Source organism: Malania oleifera, chromosome 4 (genome assembly GCF_029873635.1).
Source record: "Malania oleifera isolate guangnan ecotype guangnan chromosome 4, ASM2987363v1, whole genome shotgun sequence".
NCBI lineage: Eukaryota > Viridiplantae > Streptophyta > Magnoliopsida > Santalales > Ximeniaceae > Malania > Malania oleifera.
In genome coordinates this window covers 30,789,447-30,808,720 of record NC_080420.1, presented here as the reverse complement: position 1 = coordinate 30,808,720, position 19,274 = coordinate 30,789,447, and positions in this window count along the sequence as shown.

Genomic DNA, 19,274 nt, shown 5'->3' with positions numbered 1-19,274 from the left:
TGTACAGTGTCATAGGAATGCAAAAAGGCTTGAAAAGCATATTAAGTATATTCAACAGCATTATCAAATTGAAAAATGTTGATACATTTGGAAAATTATGTTTCAACCACTTTTGCAAAGTTACTATAGATTGGTAGTAATTAAGAATGAGATTTAATGGGAAAAATACAACTATAATAAGAATAATCATCAATAAAGATAACAAAATATCAAGATCCACCAATACTAGTAATAGAAGAAGGTCCCCAAGCATCAAAATGAATTAATCAAAAGTGTTATTAGTGACATATTCATTATTATTGAAAGGCAAAGCTAGTTGTTTTCCTAACTGGCATGAAGTACAATCAAAATTATCTTTGGACACAGAACCTAATAGACCCCTAGAATCTAATTGTTGTAACTAAGAAAAGGGTGCATGACCAAGATAAGAATGCCAAAGTGCGAGAGAAGGTAAAGAAGAAATCGCAGCAGCTGTAGCAGCAACAAAAATAGGAGCAACATGTGGAACATGAAGGTTGTCCACAAGAAACATACACCTAACTCTAGGATCAGTCCCAAGCTCCTTCCTCGTCCTTGGATCCTACACAATACACCTAGAATAGTCAAAGGTAAGGCAATAACCTAGCTAGTTCAACTAATTATCCCATAAAGAATAAATTATAGGATAGGTTAGGTACATGGAAGACCCCAGGAACTAAAACGTTGGAGGTCAAAACAGACCCTAAACTATTTCAATGTAAAGTAGAACCATCAACTATATGAATATTTGGAGGGTGTGGTGTAGGTTCAAGTTTAGAAAATAAGGGCGAGTGAGGTGTCATGTGGTTGCAACAGGCAGAATCAAAGAGCCATGATTGAGACTTACCAGGAAAGACTGAGAGAGCATTGGAAAGAGATGCATTACAAGACATGCGAATAGCCTGAGCTATTATGTCCTATAGTTTAGTTGAGGAGAGGTGGATAGTGGATCCAAAAGACTTAGACTCAGCTGATACGAAAGGCATTGGCGGAGTAGACTCAGAATTGGCAACAGTTGCAGTAGATTTGTTGTGATGGTAACAAGTCTCAATAGTGTGGCTAAGACGCGTGCAATAGTTGCAAAACTTTTTTTTGGATTGCTTGCAACAATTGCTAGAGCTAGAGGCATCAAAATCCTAATTGTGAAGGTTCCTCTATGGGAGCAAGGGAGCAATAGCTAGAACATTCAGCTTATTTTGGGCTTGAAAGGTTACAAGACAAGCTTCTTCTCTAGCCAACTCATTTACAGCAGTATCAAGAGAGGAGGGAGGATTGCGATTAAGAAGCTAACCTTAAATGGGCTCATAGGCTTTGTAAAGTGACACAAGTAACTCATAGAGATGGAATTCATCTCGAATAGCAACCTATTGTTGAGCATCTTTTGAGTATGCCCAAGTTGGATCAAAAAGGTCAATTTGGTCCTAAAAGAAGCAAAGCTAATCATAGTAGTCATTGATAGATTGCCCTGGTTCTTGCCAAAGCTGATGCAAATCAACAACTAACTAATATTCCATGGATCCATGAGAAGTGGAATATCGTTTGGCCAACATATCCCATGCAGATTTTGCGTCATCAAAGCTACCCAATAGATTGGAGATGGAAGGAATGTAAGTGTTCTAGAGCCAAGTAAGGATCATATGGTTATGACAATCCCATTCAACTAGGCGAGCAACGAAGACAGTAACTTCTTCAGTTGTTTCCTTGAGAGGAATAGTGATTGCACTAGCACAATATTTCTAAAGCATGCGACTCGTAAAAAAACTGCGCATAGCTTGAGACCAAGATAAATAATTTATAGTCCCCTCCAATGTAGTATTGATGACGTGAGTTTATCCATTTAAAGACACAATATGCAAAAAAAAAAAAAAAACTGCAAAAATGAAATTTATGCGAAAAATGGGTAAGGAGAACCTGGCGTGAAAAAGTCAACCCTAAAAAAGTCAACAGCAAAAGACAATGGTCAGCGTTTGGGATCAACGGTCAACAATGCTGATGTAGTGTGTTGACGTGGCAAGTTGACATGGCATGATGACGTAAACTAGGGCTAATGTGGTAGGATGAAACAAGCGCATGGAGCGCGTGTAGGCAGTAGGCGATTGGCGTGTGAGGGGCGTGACGCACATGGACTCTGAAGCAAAACACGACGGCAACACGTGTGGATGCGTGCGAGCTCCGATGATCTCATGGTTTCCACTGATGAGTAGATCGATGAATGACGATCTTAATGGTACCTACATAAGCTTGATCGGAGTGATGAACACGACAATGACAGAGGATGCAGTGGTTTGTTTTGTGGTTCCTTGACGACGGCGAAAGTGTGATAGGAAAGGAGCAACACCAAGAAAACAAGACTGTTAAGAAAAGGTGAAAGTAGTGGCTCTCATACCATGTTAGAAAAACTGAACAAGTATTATTGTATTTCTCATATCAAAGAGTATACGTGAGTGCCTATTTATATAGGAGGCACGAAGTGCTGTACAAGTAAATAGGAGTGCAGTACAAGTGTAGTATAAATAATAAGAGTGTAGTACAAGTAAATAAGGGTTGTGTTTCAGCCCAAAACCTATAATTACGTGTCAAAGTTGCATAATTAGGTATTTAAATCATGCATTAAAGATTATAATTTTAATTAAATGTTTAATTATGTTTAGTATTTCAACATTGAGCTCAAATGAGATAATTATTCTATTTTGTCATAAATTTATGGATACTTATGTTTTAGTATTATAGGATAATTTTTTAAAATTAAATTTAAATTTAAAGTTCACGTGAAAGCCATGCACGTGAAAGAAAAGGTCTCAAACCATGCAAAGGAAATTGAATCATGCAAGCGTGAGCTTTAAAGAACAAAGCATGAGTAGCTAGTCGGACTCTAATTAAACGTGGCTTGAGATAAAATGAGAAAGAACGTGAAGTAGCTGGGCCTTGCAAGAACGTGGTCATGAGAAGGCTACTGGGTTGTGAGCTTTGTGGGTTAAAACATGCACATGAAGAAAAACACTCGGCTTCAAAAGAGGAAGAGAGGGCCGAATTTGGGGCTTGATGTGACCACAAGAAGAGCCTATGCGTCAGCTACCATGCACTGGGCCTCTCGCTCTCTCTCCAAGGCCGAAATTCAAGGGGGCAGAAAGGCATTTAAGAAGAAAAAAGGAAGAGTCAACAATTGTAGGCTAGGCTTTTCTTGGGAGGTTTTAAAATGTTTTTTTTTTTTTTTTGTAGACTACCAGGGGAGCATTTAATGTGAAGTAAAAGGATGGCTTTAAGGTTTTATATTATATTATTTTTGCTTTTGAGGGTTATATATATAAGAGTAGGGTTTTGGTGTTTGTTAGGTGGGGGTGAGGATTATTTTAGGGTTTTCTTTTGTAGTCTTCTTGGTAACCAGCGTCGTGTGCAAAGGAGGAACAGCAGCTTCTCAGACCTTCTCCCACGGCTTGCAACTCTCTCTCTCTCTCTCTCTCTCTCTCTCTCCATCTTTTTATCATTGTTGAATTTTAATTAGTTATTAGATTAATTTTATTAAATTTTAGTTTACTTTTCTTTTAAAATCTTTAAATTTTATTAGTTTAATTTATCTCTCTCTTTTATTCTCTCTTTTCTTTTTAATGGTTGCTCAAGTTACTAGTGTTTACTAGAATTATGTTTTAATTAAAGTTTAAAATTTTTAATTTATATTTGGTTATTATTAAAGTTCAGTTTCGAGTTTACATTTTGTTAAGTTCTTGAATGTTTAAAGTTTAGTTTTGTTTGAGTTCATGTTTGATTGATGATTTTAGAATTGCGTGTTTCAATTACGTAATAAAGTTTTTATTTTAGGCATTTGCCCGAAATTTCAAACGTAGGTTTTATTCCCTATTTAAGTGGTTAAACGTAGAATTATTCTCCACAGTTAATTTTGTTTTCATTTATTTTATTCTGCCTGTTTCCTGTTTCTCGCGTTAATTTTATGCATGTTAGGTTTATAGTTTTGTTTTTGTGACATTTCAATTGCATCACAAAATCTTAAACATTCGAGAAACTGAATCTGAACTGTGTTCAGTAAACCTTTCTTTTCTTATTTTCTTTTTGATTTACACAAAATTTGGAACTAAACTGCATTCCCTGAAAAGACGATCTGACCCTTGGGCTAATTATTGTACGAATGAACTCCTATACTTGGGATAACCTTTGCACTACTTATTTTTAGAGTGAGTCAAGTTTTTAGCGCCGTTACTGGGGAATGTTAGTTTTAGTTTCCAACTAGTGTTTTTCCCATTATTTTAATTTTTCTCATGAAAAAGAAAAAAAATTAAATAAATAAATAAATAAAGGAGTTTTGAAGAAAATACGGCTGCACCTGCACCACAAAATCTTATGAATTTTTTGTAGCCTATATGCACCACTGCACCATCGTACATTAGTTTTCCTAATAAACTTAATTTCATAATTCAGTGTGGGAGGACGTCATTGATACCTCAGTTCTACAGGATGGAATTTGAGTGTCCTTATTGGCACCTGACGGAGTTTGAGTTGACTTGCAATATTTTTTTCCTAGTGCTAGAACTGATGAATTTACTAGACTTTGTTTATTTACTCCCTCTTTGAAGGATAGAGCGAAGACGTGGTTTAATTCTTTGGTGCCTCATTCTATCTCTAATTGGACTGATATGGAATGTGAAGATCTGCATAAATTTTCTCCCTCACAAAGAACTCAATTTTTATAGGAACAAATCAGTCAATTCAAGCAAGGAGCTGGCGAGAAATTTCATGAAAGCTAGGAGTGATTTAAAGATCTAGTTAATATGTGTCCCTACCATGGATTTGAATCATGGCGCCTGGTCAACTACTTCTACACTACGTTGACTCCTGACTTGAAATAGTTCGTGCACACTGTGTGTTCTGAAAATTTCTTCGACAAGGAGCCTGATGAGGCATTTGGTTTTCTGGATCATTTAGTTGACTATGATCGGCAGTGGAACACTAGAATTGATAGAAAACTAATTGTAGCTTAACCATTGGGAGCAATACATGGTGGAGACTGGTATGAACTAAAAGATGATTTTGATGTTGAGGCACGTCTAGTTGAACTCACCAGAAGTTTGGATGCTATGATAAAAAGGAGAATAGTACAAAGAAATTTTGGAATCAACCTTCCCAGTCCTATCCATCCCCTTATCAGCCGATATATCATCTCGTTGTTCCTTAGCATTAGTATTAGCCACAACAGATCTCTCAGAACTAGGCACCTCCAGGACTTCAATCTAATGTAGCACCTGTTCCACCGAAGAAGTCTCTTGAGGATACACTTCAGCAATACATGCAGACTGTAAATGAATTTCAGGGCACCATTAATGAGATGAGCACTCAATTGAATATCCTAGAAAAAGGGGAATTTTCGGCACAAACTCGGCCTAATCCTCAAGAATACTGGCAACAACAATAACAAGTACATAATGTCTCAAAGGATTCTCTTGAGACAACGGAGGTCATTATTACTTCGAGAAGTGGAAAAGAACTTTACCAACCTGAGATACTCATCTACAAACAAACAGTTGTCCCGATACCTGAAGTTACAACTGAGACAGATGAAGCCAAAGAAAAATCAAAGGAAATGAGCCCAAAAGTGAAGAAGTCAGTTAATGAGGAGGTCGAAACTAATAAGGAGTACCAACCTATGGTACCTTATCCTTAGAGATTGGCAGTCGTGGAACCATCACTCCCTATTGGAGTAAATGTCAAGGAGTGCAATGCTAAAGCAAATCCCCACAGTGGTAAGGTGATTAATACACTTGATAAAAAAGTTGAGCAAAATGGTGAGAGTTTAAATTTCAAGGAACCAGGTAAAAATTTTAATGTTGATGCTTCTGAAGAACCAAAGGTAACTGCTCTGACAACTTTGCCTCAAAAACATTGTTGACTTTTTGAGTCTGATCCTTAGTTTCGATAATAACAAATCGCAAGTTACTAATGTGTGTTCCTAAGTACATGAACATGTTAATCATTTAGATGACACACATGAAAGTAAAGTGGAAGCCAGAAAGACCTTAAACAAGCACATACTCCTGACATATTCCATGGAAATATGAAGAGCAAAGAAGAAAAGTGTTCATCTTTAGTTGTTAATGCATTTATTATTCTTGGGTATGTAATAATTATTATGGTTCGTAATAATGCATCTACATGCATAATAGGTTTATGCTCAAAGGTCGTAGTCTGACCATAGGGAAATCAATGACCATAGAAAAGACTTCAGTCGACTGATGCCAGGTTTTGAGGCTTAATTAAAAAGCTTCCCTAAATATCACATGAAAAGTCCCCTATAATTCAGAAGTTATACTTATGTGAATAGGGGTGACTTCAAATAAAAATCAAGACCTAAAATGACCATGGAAAGGGCCTCGGTCGACCGAACCAGTCTAGTTATACTATGTTGGTCGATCAAACCACTGTTGGCTGAGGAGATTATGCCTTGGTTGACTGAACTTGTGCAGTATAAATGAAACAGTCGACCGAACCATACAAAATTCAACATTTTGACTTTGTATGGTCGACCATCCAGTTTTGAACACAGTGTCCTTAGTCGACTGAACCGCCACGTGCCTAACACCCCGTACACTCGATCGACCAAATTTTTAGTTCTCTTTGTCCACAGTCGACCGAACAGTATGAAAAGCTGACCATCCTCTCTGTTGGTTGACCGAACCTCGAACGGTTCAAAATCCCCTTAATACAGTGGATCATATCTCTAGTTCAAAATGGCCATGATCGATCGAACTCAGCAATGCGGTCGACCTAACCTTGATTATGGTCGACCAAAACTCTCGGGTTGTCACATTTTTAACTACAGTAATTTGAGTTAATTTTTAATTAAACTTTCTCAAAATTCCCAATAGGTCCTCAAGGGTCAAAATTTGAGGGATATCTATATATACCTTCTCATTTGCCTTAATTAGTAACTAGATTAGTAAAAGTAATTAGGAAAAGTTCTCTCAAAATTTTTTATACCTCTTTTGCTATATACTCAATATTCTAAGCATATTTTTCATACTCTCTTACATACTTATTAGAAAATATCATTTTGAAATAGAGAGTTTGTTTTTCTAGTTCTCCTCACCTGTAAATCAATTGTAAGGTATAGGAAGATTTGATTGTTTTATTGTGTGCATATTTCAAATCATTTCATTGGCATTACTCTCTAATATTCATACATATTTGAAAAATCTTTTTGAGAGTTTTGCTTGATTGCTAATTCCCATAATATTTCATATATAAATATTTGATTGGGAATAACCTTTTTTTAGCTTCCTAGTCTTTGCATTCAAATTACAAGATTTGAGAGCTTGCGTACTTTATTTGATAAATCTTTTGTAAGCTTAAACCCTAAGTTATATTGTGATTATAATTGATAAAATATTTGTGTGATACTTGATTAGGGTTTTGAGGTAACCTTGAATATTCACTCGTTGAATATATCATCTTGAATTAAATTTTTAGGATCTCACTTGAGCATAAATACTATTATCTGTGAGTGCATTAGTTATTTCTTGTGTGTATTAGTACAAATCTGCTTGTGTTAGAAGTATCTTTATTTGTATGCAATTTTATATTCATTGTTGTAATTCTGGCATGGCCTAAGGTGGGTATTCTCTGCCCCGTTAAGAAGAGGTTGTAAAGGTGGAGGTCAGCCCTGATAATTTGACCTGATTGTAGCTGGTGCCACTCCACCCGTTAAGTAAGCATTAGTGGAATCATCGAACTTGCGAGCTGAAGCGGGGACATAGGCAGTATTGGTCGAACCCCAATAACATATCTTCTGTCTGCTCTTAAATTCTGCACTTTAATTTCCTGCACATGTTTGCTTATATTTAATTTATTTTGAATGTGTGCATGATTTAAATAGTTTGAATGATTGAGATTAACTGTGCCTGCTATGATTGCCTTGATTATCTACTCAGTTAAATTCTTGTTGGGTAATTGGTATTTGTTATAAATAGACCCTAGGTTGTGGTGTACTGCTGTTGGATTAGTTATACCTAGGAAGAAAGTTTTAAATACCCAATTCACTCCCCTCTTGGGAATACACCAATTCCAATAGACCAGTTCTTAAAGAAGTGAATTTCCTAGAAAATATACTGAATAAAGAACTTTTCTTGTTAGAACAAGGAAGGCAGCCTGCACATGTTTTGTCTAGTACCTTAGAACGTATTGATTTATTTAAGGGTAACTTTTTTTGCAAGTGATAAGATTGATTCATTGTGGTGGCTCAAATTTGGAGACTCGCCAGTTCAATTTATAAAACTGCACCCATGAGATGAAATTCCTTTAGAGCCTTCGCAAGAAAGACTGTGATGTTTTTCTTTCCTTTCTTTTTATTTTGTTTTACCTTGTTTTATTTTGGTTAATTTTAAAGTACATTTTTCCTTAGTTTGAATTTTTCTTTTCCCTTACTTCTCCACCCAGGTATGTCTCTACTTCCCTCCTTGGTATATTTTTCCTTAATTTGAGTTTCTCTTTTCCCTTACTTCTCCACCCAGGTATGTCTCTACTACCCTCCTTATAATCTCTCCCATCTCCCTTATGCTTTTACATTAAGGACAATGTTTCACTTTAGTTGGGGGAGGGGGGGTGAGAAAATACATTGAGAAAAAAAATTGAATATGGATAATCAAGCCATGATTAACACTGACTTATACCTTTTACATACTTGCATATAACTTAGGAGTTACACTCTTAAGTTGTATAGTGGGTTATTTATGTGTAGTTTCTCTTTATATGGCTAATCTAAGAATTGTAACTCTATGTAGGTTGACTAGTAGTTCATTTGTGTTAATCTAGATATATTAACTCTTGTATTTACATGGTATCTCATGAGGTCAAAAATACACATTCACGTGATTTGTAGCACTTAAGGTTCCTTGTGGGCACCGAGAGAGCGCTCATGGCGACTATGACACCTCGTGAGGTACTATTGAGCCATTTATCATTCTTTTGAGTTTTTTACGTTAGCTTAGAGTTCATAAAACTCAACTTCCCCCCCCCCCCCCCTTTTTTTAGATACTCTTTGTACACTAGTCTCTGTTTTTGACTTGCTAGCCTAGAGGTGACATCCACTTGGAAGATAGAAACCTAAGTCTTGCAGCCTACTCAAGATGTGAAGGCTGAGCCATCCCTAGAAATAGACTTAGTTCATAAACTACTATTCGAGCTTAATTGACATGTGTTGTATGAAGACAAAAAACAGAAGTGCGATAATTGTCCTAATTGACCATGAAAAGAAAGAAATTGAAAAATGAGCAAAAGAACAAGAAAAAAAAAAAAAGAAATATAAATGTACATGAATGAAGTGAAAGATTAATACCTTCTCCACACAAGTACCACAAAAAGTGAGGGACACGACACATGTTCTCCACATATGAAGACAGTTCAACTGCCTAATACCTCAGATGTATTAGTGCCCAAATTTGTGAATAAGTTGATCTAGGATGGTCTTAGTTGGATATGGAGAGTAGGTGAGAAGATGCTAGGGTGAAGGACTCAACACCTCACATATAGGCTAGATCCTTTTCAAACTAGTCCGCTCCATACGTTTAGCGTTTGTTCCTTGCAATATGTGGGATGTTTGATCATGACACTCCTCCTCACATATGATGAGTGAACCCATCCTTTTTGAGTGTTTTTGAGGCTATACCAATTAGACTAAGTCAAAACGACTATTCTATAGGTGTCCATTGGTACCCTGGGTGTAACGAGTCATACACTATTTATATTTGGTTATTATTAAAGTTTAGCTTCTAGTTTGCATTTTGTTAAGTTCTTGAATGTTTAAAGTTTAGTTTTGTTTGAGTTCATGTTTGATTGATGATTTTAGGATTGCATGTTTCAGTTACGTAATTCCCTGTCTGAATGGTTAAATGTAGGATTATTCTCCGCAGTTAATTTTGTTATCATTTATTTCATTGTGTCTACTTCCCATTTCTTATCGTTAATTTTATGCGTGTTCGGTTTGTAGTTTAGTTTTTGTGTCTTTTCAATTACATCACAAAATCTCAAACATCCTAGGAACTAAATCTGAACCGTGTTCAATAAATTTTTCTGTTCTTATTTTCTTTTGGAATTACACAAAGTTTGGAACTGAACTGCATTCCTTGAGAAAATGATCTGGCCCTTGGTCTAAATATTACACAACTGAACTCCTATACTTAGGATAGCCTTTGCATTGCTCATTTTTAGAGTGAGTCAGCTTATACACATAAACACCATTTTTAGCTAACTCCTCCCAAATCACCTCCCCATATCATTTTAACTCCCCTACAACCCCCAACCACACCTCCACACCGCTCCCAGCCTCCAAATCATCCAAAAATCCCTCTCCAATGCAATATAACTCCTCTCTCTCACTATGTAATGCCCCAACCTAGGTTTGTCAGGGAGCACTATGTCTCTTCTTCTCCACTTGGACCAAACAACAGTGGGGTGGGCCTTATCGGACTAATGACTTAGACCAACACGTGTCCTTTTTAGTGTGTTTTATCCTCACTCACACACTTCCTAAGAAAACTTCTCAGAAGGTCACCCATCCTAAGATTACTCCAAGCCAAGCACGCTTAACCGTGGAATTTTTATGGAAAGGCTCCCGAAAATAAAGGTACACCTTATTGATATGGGTAGTAATATCTAATCCTTTTAAGTCTTTCTTCCACGAGGTATCACACACTCTATCACTCTCTCTCTCTCTCTCTCTCTCTCTCTCTCTCAAATCCTTTCTTCCTCTTATCCACTCTCTTCCTTCTCTCTTTCTCTCTCTATGACTCTCCCTCTATGCTCCTTGCTGGTACTTCCTAACCTAAAAATCCATCTTAAGTAAATCCTCTTACTCTTTTTCTATTTATTTTTAGTTAATAAATGCACATTTATTGTGTCAGTGATGTATAATGAGCTAGTGTGTGTATGTGTGTATAAATTTGCCAACAAAATATGGATAAATCTTGACCTTGACTATCTATAAAGAATAAAATAATAAAGGCTTGGAGGACCTGAGGTGTACTTTGGGGGATCACTCCAATGCGTAAGAAAGACAATGTGGAAGAATTGACTAATTACAATAGTAAGAATGGATAAGAGTGAGATGTCTTACCTCTTACTAGAGTGCCCTTTTTGTAGCCATAAGTGGCATGCCTCTATTGAATTAGATATTTATAGGTCAATTATTTTGGTAGTGGGGGTTATATTTTGATTTAAGGATATTTATTGGAATATAATTGTGATGCCTTTATTTCTACCTCTTGTTAGTGTACTTAATCTTATTATTATTATTTTATGCTACATCAGCTGTTGCGATGTCCCGAGAGCGAGGGTGCCTTAGGGAAGTGAATAAAAATGATATGTTTATTTTTGAAAAAAAAAAATTGGAAGTTTGGAGTCGCCACTAACCTTGTTCTTGGTGTTGTTAGAACATCTGATTACTACTAAATTAAGAATAGTATCGACCTACGTATACCATGATTGGGATCAGGAATTTGGTTATGTGAGGGGAAGGTACTAGCACCCCCTACACAGTCGTTTTACGAACGGTACCTAATTAACTAAGAATTATCCCAAATTAAATTTCAATAACCTTTTTGTTTTACTCCATTTAAATAAATAAATTGCCTAAGTATATACAATTAAATAAGCAAACAAATATGCACATCTTTATTGAATATATTTTAAATAGGTTGTGTTTTGAGAATTGTCTAATAAGAACCCTAGAAGAGGGGATCTCATTAGAAAAACCCCCTCAAAGCTAACACATGTGAGACTTGAAAAACCCATTGCACTTTTTGAAATCATAGGGACACACCCCTTTTAAAAATCGAGAAAATATTTTAAGAAAATAACTCCCAAATTTATTTCAAAATTTTATGGGGATTTTTCCAAGTATTTTCTAATATTTTCAAAATTTTTGGGAGGTTGTGAATCTTTTTCCCACTTTTCCCAAGTGAAAACTAAATTAAAATATTTTCCTAACCTTCAAAACTTTTTTCCAAATTTTTTTTTCTGATTTTTCCTAATTTTTGGTGATTTTTCTAATATTTTTACCCATTTAAAAATCAAATAAATAATTTAATAATCAAAAAAATTTAGAAATGAGAAAATCAATTTAGACCGATTCGCACCGGTCAACCGGTTCAAGGGGAAAGGGGCTAGGTCAACACATGGGTCACAAGTCATTACCGGGTGAAGACACGTGGCCAGTTCTGATTATTTAATTCATTATTACAAGGAGAGGAATTGTGACATCATAGTGACGTCACTCAGCCACATGTTGGCACATGGGTGGAGGGGAGTGTGTGTACGAGGATCAATGACGTGGCATGATCCAAACTGTACCAAGGAAACACAAATTAGATGGCTGGGAGTTGGCCATGCCTCATCAACATGTGTAGTTAATGTTCTACCGCGTGTCACCCATCGGTGGTGAAACATGGCTTTGGGGGTAGATCATATAAATGCTTCTTCTTCTTTTTTTCCTTTTTTGTCCATTTTTCACACTCCTCTTCTCTCTTAATACTCTCTATTCTCTCTCCTAACCTACGAAACACCTCTGAAACCCTAACTCTCTTCCTCTCTGTCTTCTCTTCTAACTTGCAAAAGCTTTTGAAACCCTAACTCTCCTCCTTTCAGTTCTATCTCCTAACCTGCAAAGGCTTTTGAAACCCTAAGCTCTCTATTCTACCTCCTAACCTGCAAAGACCTATAAAACCCTAACTCTCCTTCTCTCTCTACTTTTATGAACCCCTTTGAGAACCTTAAGCTCTCACTCTCTGTCTACAGATACAGATCCCTGAACACCCTAAGCTCTCACTCACTTTCTTTCCTCAAATTTTCTCAGGACACCTCAGTTCTCCCCTTTATGACGACCTATAAGGGCTTCTGATCTCAGAATGGTTCCATTTGAAGACCCAAAGAGGGTCTAACCAAGGTTTCATGACGGGATGATGCTTCAAGCAAACTTCAGCTTACAGATAAGTATCCCCTTCCCTTTTTCTTTCTTTCTATTTTGCTTATGTGATTGTGTGTGTGGTTCGAGTGTCGTTGTTCTGGTGTTTTTTATTCAATTTGCTTGTTGTTTTGTGATTCGAGTTCTATTTTTTTGTGATTCAAATGTTGTTGATTCTAGGGTTTTGGTGTTCTCTTGAACTCGGTTGAGTGATCACAGCGTTCTGGGACAAGTTAACTTATTCGAACCACTCGAACGATTTAACCTTTGGACCCTTGTGGGCTAAGATGTGTTCTAGGTTGGACTTGTTTCTTGGGTTTTGCTCTATTTTAAAAATGGATTGGACCTAGTTGTTTTAGAAATAAGTTGGGCCGGGTTTATTTTAAAAATGGATTGGGCCGAGATTGTTTTAAAAATGGATTAGGTCTGGGTTGTTTTAAAAATGGATTGGGCCTAAGTTCTATTTTAAAAATAAGGTAAGGCTTGGGTTCTATTTTAAAACTAATTGGGCTTAGATCTTTGTGAACTTGGGCTATTTTAAAATGAAGGTTGGGCTTCGGTTCTCGAGTTTTTTTCTTTGTGGGCTTGGGTTAAAATGAAGTTGGGGCTGGGTTGTTTTAAAATGAAGGTGGGCTTGGGTTCTCGGGTTTGTTTCTTTGTGGGCTTAGGTTGTTCTAAAATGAAGGTGGGCTTGGGTTCTTGGGCTTGGTTCTGTCTGGTTCTATTTAGGCCTGGTTTATGAGAGATTGGTTGTAGGTGCAGGTTCAGGTTCTGGTTGGGGGTTTTGGTTATAGGTTCAAGTTCTCGCGGGGGTTTGGTTACAAGTGCAGGTTTAGGTTTAGGTTTTTTGGTGGAGTCTTTCTTGGTTTGGCGTTTAGGTTTAAGTTCAGATTTAGGTTCAAATCCCTACTTTCAAAATATGCACTAATAGTTTATTTAGGCGTATTAGAATAGGGAAGGGAAGCCAAATTTACCTGTAGTCTCTATCTCCTCCAAACTTCTTTTCTTGCTTTTGAGTCTATTTAGTGTGTGTCTACCTGTTTTTGTATATGGTATGGATACTATAACGCCTTGATTTTATAACCATTTTTTTTCTAAACATATTATTATTCTAATATTACTCTAATACCACATTACACAGTCAAAGTCAACTTGAACCATAAGTACATGGGATTTACCTGTTTATACATACATATTACCTAAGCAGCGGAACCAAAACACACTTTACATATATACAATACTAGAGTTCACTGTTTCTACACACACACACACACACACAGATTTATATATATATATATATATATATCCCAAAAATCCAGCATGAGTCTGACCCGGCTACTTACCCAGCAACTGGGTAGTACCTACGAACTCCTCTATCATGAAGCTTGCTCCACCTGTCTGTCGGGATTTCCTAAAATATTTGTATGCTGGGGTGAGACACCTCTCACTAAGGGGAATAGACTAATATCAGTGTGTGGTAAGGTGAGTACTCTCATACTATAAGCATATACTGCAAATAATGTAACTGTAATATATACATATCTTAAGCTGTAACTGATATTATATGAAAATATCTACTTTTAAACATACTATATCATAATGAATTTTCATATCTCAAAAATCATCTGTTAAATCTGTATTTTATTGAAATTATACCTTGGATGTAAATCTGTGTATCATGACTCCACCCTTCATGATCCGAGTTGTGTGGCCTATAGGTTGGACTTAACGCTGGCTGGCTTGCCAAGTTAAGTCAAACATAACATAACTATGCACGATTGCCCACCCAACCTGCCTTGCCCAACCTACTACACCGACAACCTCTAGGGGTCTATAACACAGTGGGTATCCTACTACACCACTTACACTTCCGGGCTAATCGGCCACCGACCCACACTTTTTGAACAGTGTGGTTGCACTATCAGCTATACCCAAACTGATCCGCCCAGCCTACTCACCGACAACCTCTGGGGGTTGGTACTCAGTGGGTATCCTACTACACTGATCTAATTAACTAGCTACAGTACCGTGCTCTTAACATATGTAACCATCCAGGTTCCGTTACTATATAATACATTTCACATAATATATCTCTGTTCATAAATAACACTTTCATATTTCTATAATAAAATCTAGCTTTTACATATTTTCTAAATAAAAATTGTCATTTCATAATTTCTGAATAAATCATCATAATAAAACTGATCACGACATCTACGCTAGCTATCATATCTTGGCATCTGCACCGACTATCATATCTCGACATCTATGTCGGCTATCATATCATAATATAATGGAAATATCTTTAATGTCTGTACTGTATATGATCTTCTAAAAATTACTGAAAAACCGTACATATTCTTTAAAATAATAACTTTTCTAACATACTGATATTACATTAAATTTATACTCATGCCACACGAGTGAGTTCTACTCTGTATAATACTATAATGTACTATAAAATCTATTTTCTCTATTCAACATCAGTATTCCAAAAAAATACATTAATCATCAGTATTCCAAAAAATATAGTAATTCATAAATAAATTTCTAAAAATACCTGACCAAATCTATTCCCTTACCTGATTCCTGCAAAGCCTGTTAAAAGTCCTAAATCACGCCTACGGCTTTCCAAACTCCAAACCCTAAAATTGCATTCACCCTAGTTTACTCAACTCAAACCCCAGTATATTAACATCTAACACATTTTCTGGGTTCCGAAATTCCAAATAAGCACATAAACCCTAAAATTACTTACTTACCCTGATTTTGGGATGGTGCCGAAGATACTCAAATCAACATTCTGCTCCGGCTGAGTTGTAGAGAATCTCCCCAAGATCATCGTAGCAACTTTTGATCATCAAAATAAGGAAAATCAGGGCCAGATTCGTATAGAGAAGGTGGATAAACCAAAATTTAGAGAGAGAAACTGAAAAGGAATGAAATTTCTTGCTGAAAACGTGATTTTCGGCTATATATAGGCAGTTGTCCACGTGGCTTTGTCAACGAGACACATAGACTCATCGACGAACTTATGAAGGGAGTTCGTCGACGAGGGTGATGAGTTCGTCGACGAGCCAAAGGGTCTAAATTACCCCCTCTCGATATCTCTTCATCGATGATACACTGAAACTCATTCACGAACCGCATGAGGACATTCGTTAATGAACTTAGGTGGTTCGTCGATGAACCCTGCTTTTATCCCTTTTAGATTTTCCATTTCCTCCCATTAATCCCCTTTTTCTATTTATTATGAAATTACTATTATTTTTCGGTTCTCTATAGATACTTTGTTGTATGTATTCTTTTGAGTGTTAGTAGTCAAGCACCAATAGGTGTGCCTTCTGAGGAGAGGACTCCAAACTTTTGGAGTCTTTAGGATTGCTGCTACTTTGCAATTTCTTCTCTTCTTCTACCTGCCTGCTCCTTTCTCTCAGTATGTGTCTCTCTATTGTGTTATGTCCTAGTCAGTGCGAGACTCCTCTATTTATAGGTTCAGTCCTAGGTCAACTTAGGCAAGGTTTGATCTTTCCTTTCTTCCTTCTTCCCTTCTAAGCAGCAATCCTATCGCAATCCCCTTTTCTTGCGATATGGCCAACTCCCCATTCAATGGAGAGTCTAGCCGAGAATTTGAGAGGATACATGTAGTAACCCATACTAAGAAAATAGAGAAACAAATAAAAGAAAAGAGAAAGGAAAAGAAATGAGGAAAAAGGGTTTGGTCAGGACCAAATCGTCGACGGTTTCATAAGGATCACAAAAATCATCGAAAGTTTTCCTACAGGTAAACTACCAAGAGTTGTTTAAAGGTCAAACCGTCGATGGTTTTCCTGCGGGCTTGCTTACTTAAGGGCAAGTTATGTTTTATTTTTCATAATTCTCACAACTCTCTCTCTCTCTCTCTCTCTCTAGCCTTGGGAACTCTCCACAAGTGCGAAACTCTCCACAAGTGCTCTTCGACTCTCTCTCCCTTCTCCCAGCATGTAGGCCGACAATATTTGGCAAGTTCAAGCGGTTAGGATTTTTGTGGTTTTGAAGGTTTTATACTGTTTCTTTAAGAACAGGAAAGGGGATTATATTATGTCAGTTATTTTTGAAATATAGATCAATTAAATTGCAATTTATGTTTACAGAAACAGTATATATGATTTTCGGAACAAATCAAGTATATGGAAACGGTTGTTTTGACTTTTATACATTTTTTGGGAAAACTAACGTGAATGGTTTGAACATCTCCTATTTTCAATAAAATAATCCCCTTACCTGTTACTAACGTGAATCGTTTGAACATCTCCTATTTTCAATAAAATATATAGTTTGAGTTAAATAAAACCCTAGAGATGCCCATACCCCTGTTTCAGCAACTTGTATATTTCCTAGTCAATTTACTTTATTTATGATTTATCAGATAAAAATTGTGTGGCATGAGAATAGTTATTAAATGGCATATTTGAACAGAATGTTTTAACTGATACTACACAGTATGATGTGACGGCTATAATTCGAGATGTGATGTGATGACTATAAGCCGAGATTTGATATGCCAATTTTATACCAAGACGGAATATGACAGATATTTTACAGGATTATGAACAGCTTATGTTTATACAGTTTTTATTGCTTAAATTTCCATATATGATTTTAAAACCCTGTGGACATAAGATGTTATATTATGGGTACGATACCATAGCTATGAGTTGGCAGTGAGTGCAATCACACGGGGATGGAAGTGTGATATGAGATAGTCGATTGGAGACCTGAGTACAGTACTACCCCGAGGCAATTTCGGGGGCCCCATCCGAAGTAGTTCTAGGTGACCATTCTCAATGTAATTCCAGGTTAAGGGTAGGCACAATTGTACTTACTACCTTTTCTGACTTAACTATGGTCAATCGACCATATGCTGAGTCTAGCCTTCGGGCGCCACAACCTGTCATGGGGGGAAGCATATCGTATGAGTATGTGAAAGTGTGACAACACTAGTTCAACAATCCAGGTTATATCTTCTAGGTGTACATGGGCAAATTTACAATTTATCGGCTATATTGAGTCGGCAATACATTATCCAGAACTTATTGATTACGCGCTTAAATTGCGTAATTAGGATTTTAAATCGTGCATTAATAATTATATTTTTAATTAAATGCCTAATTACTATTAATATTTTAACATTGTGTTCTATTTATAATATTTGGGTGTTATTAAGTAATTTATGATTTTTTTTATATTTTTTATCGTAAGGAAATTATTGGAAGCAGAAATCGACACTACTTCATATTTTGGGCCTAAATTTCTCGTTTGAGCTCTAATCAAGACAATTCAAAATGCTGGGGAAATCTAAGGGAGTGCTCTATGACTTTTTTGTTTGAGCTATTTTTTTTATTGATTAAAGTTTGATTTGGTTTCTTAAAAAAAAAAAAAGAATAAACTATAAACAGAAGAAAAATATACCTTCTTTAGGATTTAGATTAGTTGTCTTCTATAAAATTTAAATTTTGTTGAGTTCGATTTAGTTTAAGTTTAATTTTATTAAATTCCAATTTTTTATTGTGTTTCTGGTTACTATTTAGTTGTTAAAGTTTTGAATTTATGTTTAAGTTATTAATTGCATTAAAATTGGTTTTTGTTTAACTTTCTGATTGATTGAGTTTTTTAGAATTGCATGTTTTAATTACGTATTAAAGTTATCGTCTTTAATTTTTTTTCAAAATTTCAACGTGTGTTTCAATTCTTGTGTGGCTATTAAATGTACGATTTATGTTTCTCATTGTTAAAATTAGTTCGTGTTAGGATTTAGAATTTAAATTGCATGTTATTTTAATTCGTTAAAGAAATCTCAACAAATTAGAAAACCCGAATCTGAACTGTATTCAGTGACCTTTTTGTTTCTTATTTTTTATTGGAATTACGTAAAATTTGGAATTAAACTGCATTCCGTGAGGAGACGACCTGGCCTTTGGATTAAGTATTACACGACTGAACTCCTATACTTAGGATAGCTTCTAAGCTGCTCATTTTTTTGAGTGAGTCAAGTTTTTGGCACCGTTGCTGTGGAGTGCCATTTTAATTTAAAAATTTGTGTTTTTTCAATTATTTTTTTAATTAAAAAAATAGAAAAATAATTAAAAAATTGAAAATTTTGAAAAAAATTGATCATACTTGTTTGCTGCAGTGTTAGTGAATTCCTGTTGTTTACATTGATGTTTGATGCTTTGGGTACGAGATATTTCGAATAGACTGTCCAAAATTTCACTTAACACCAATAGTGATACATAGAATACAGAATCTGATTGTTCTC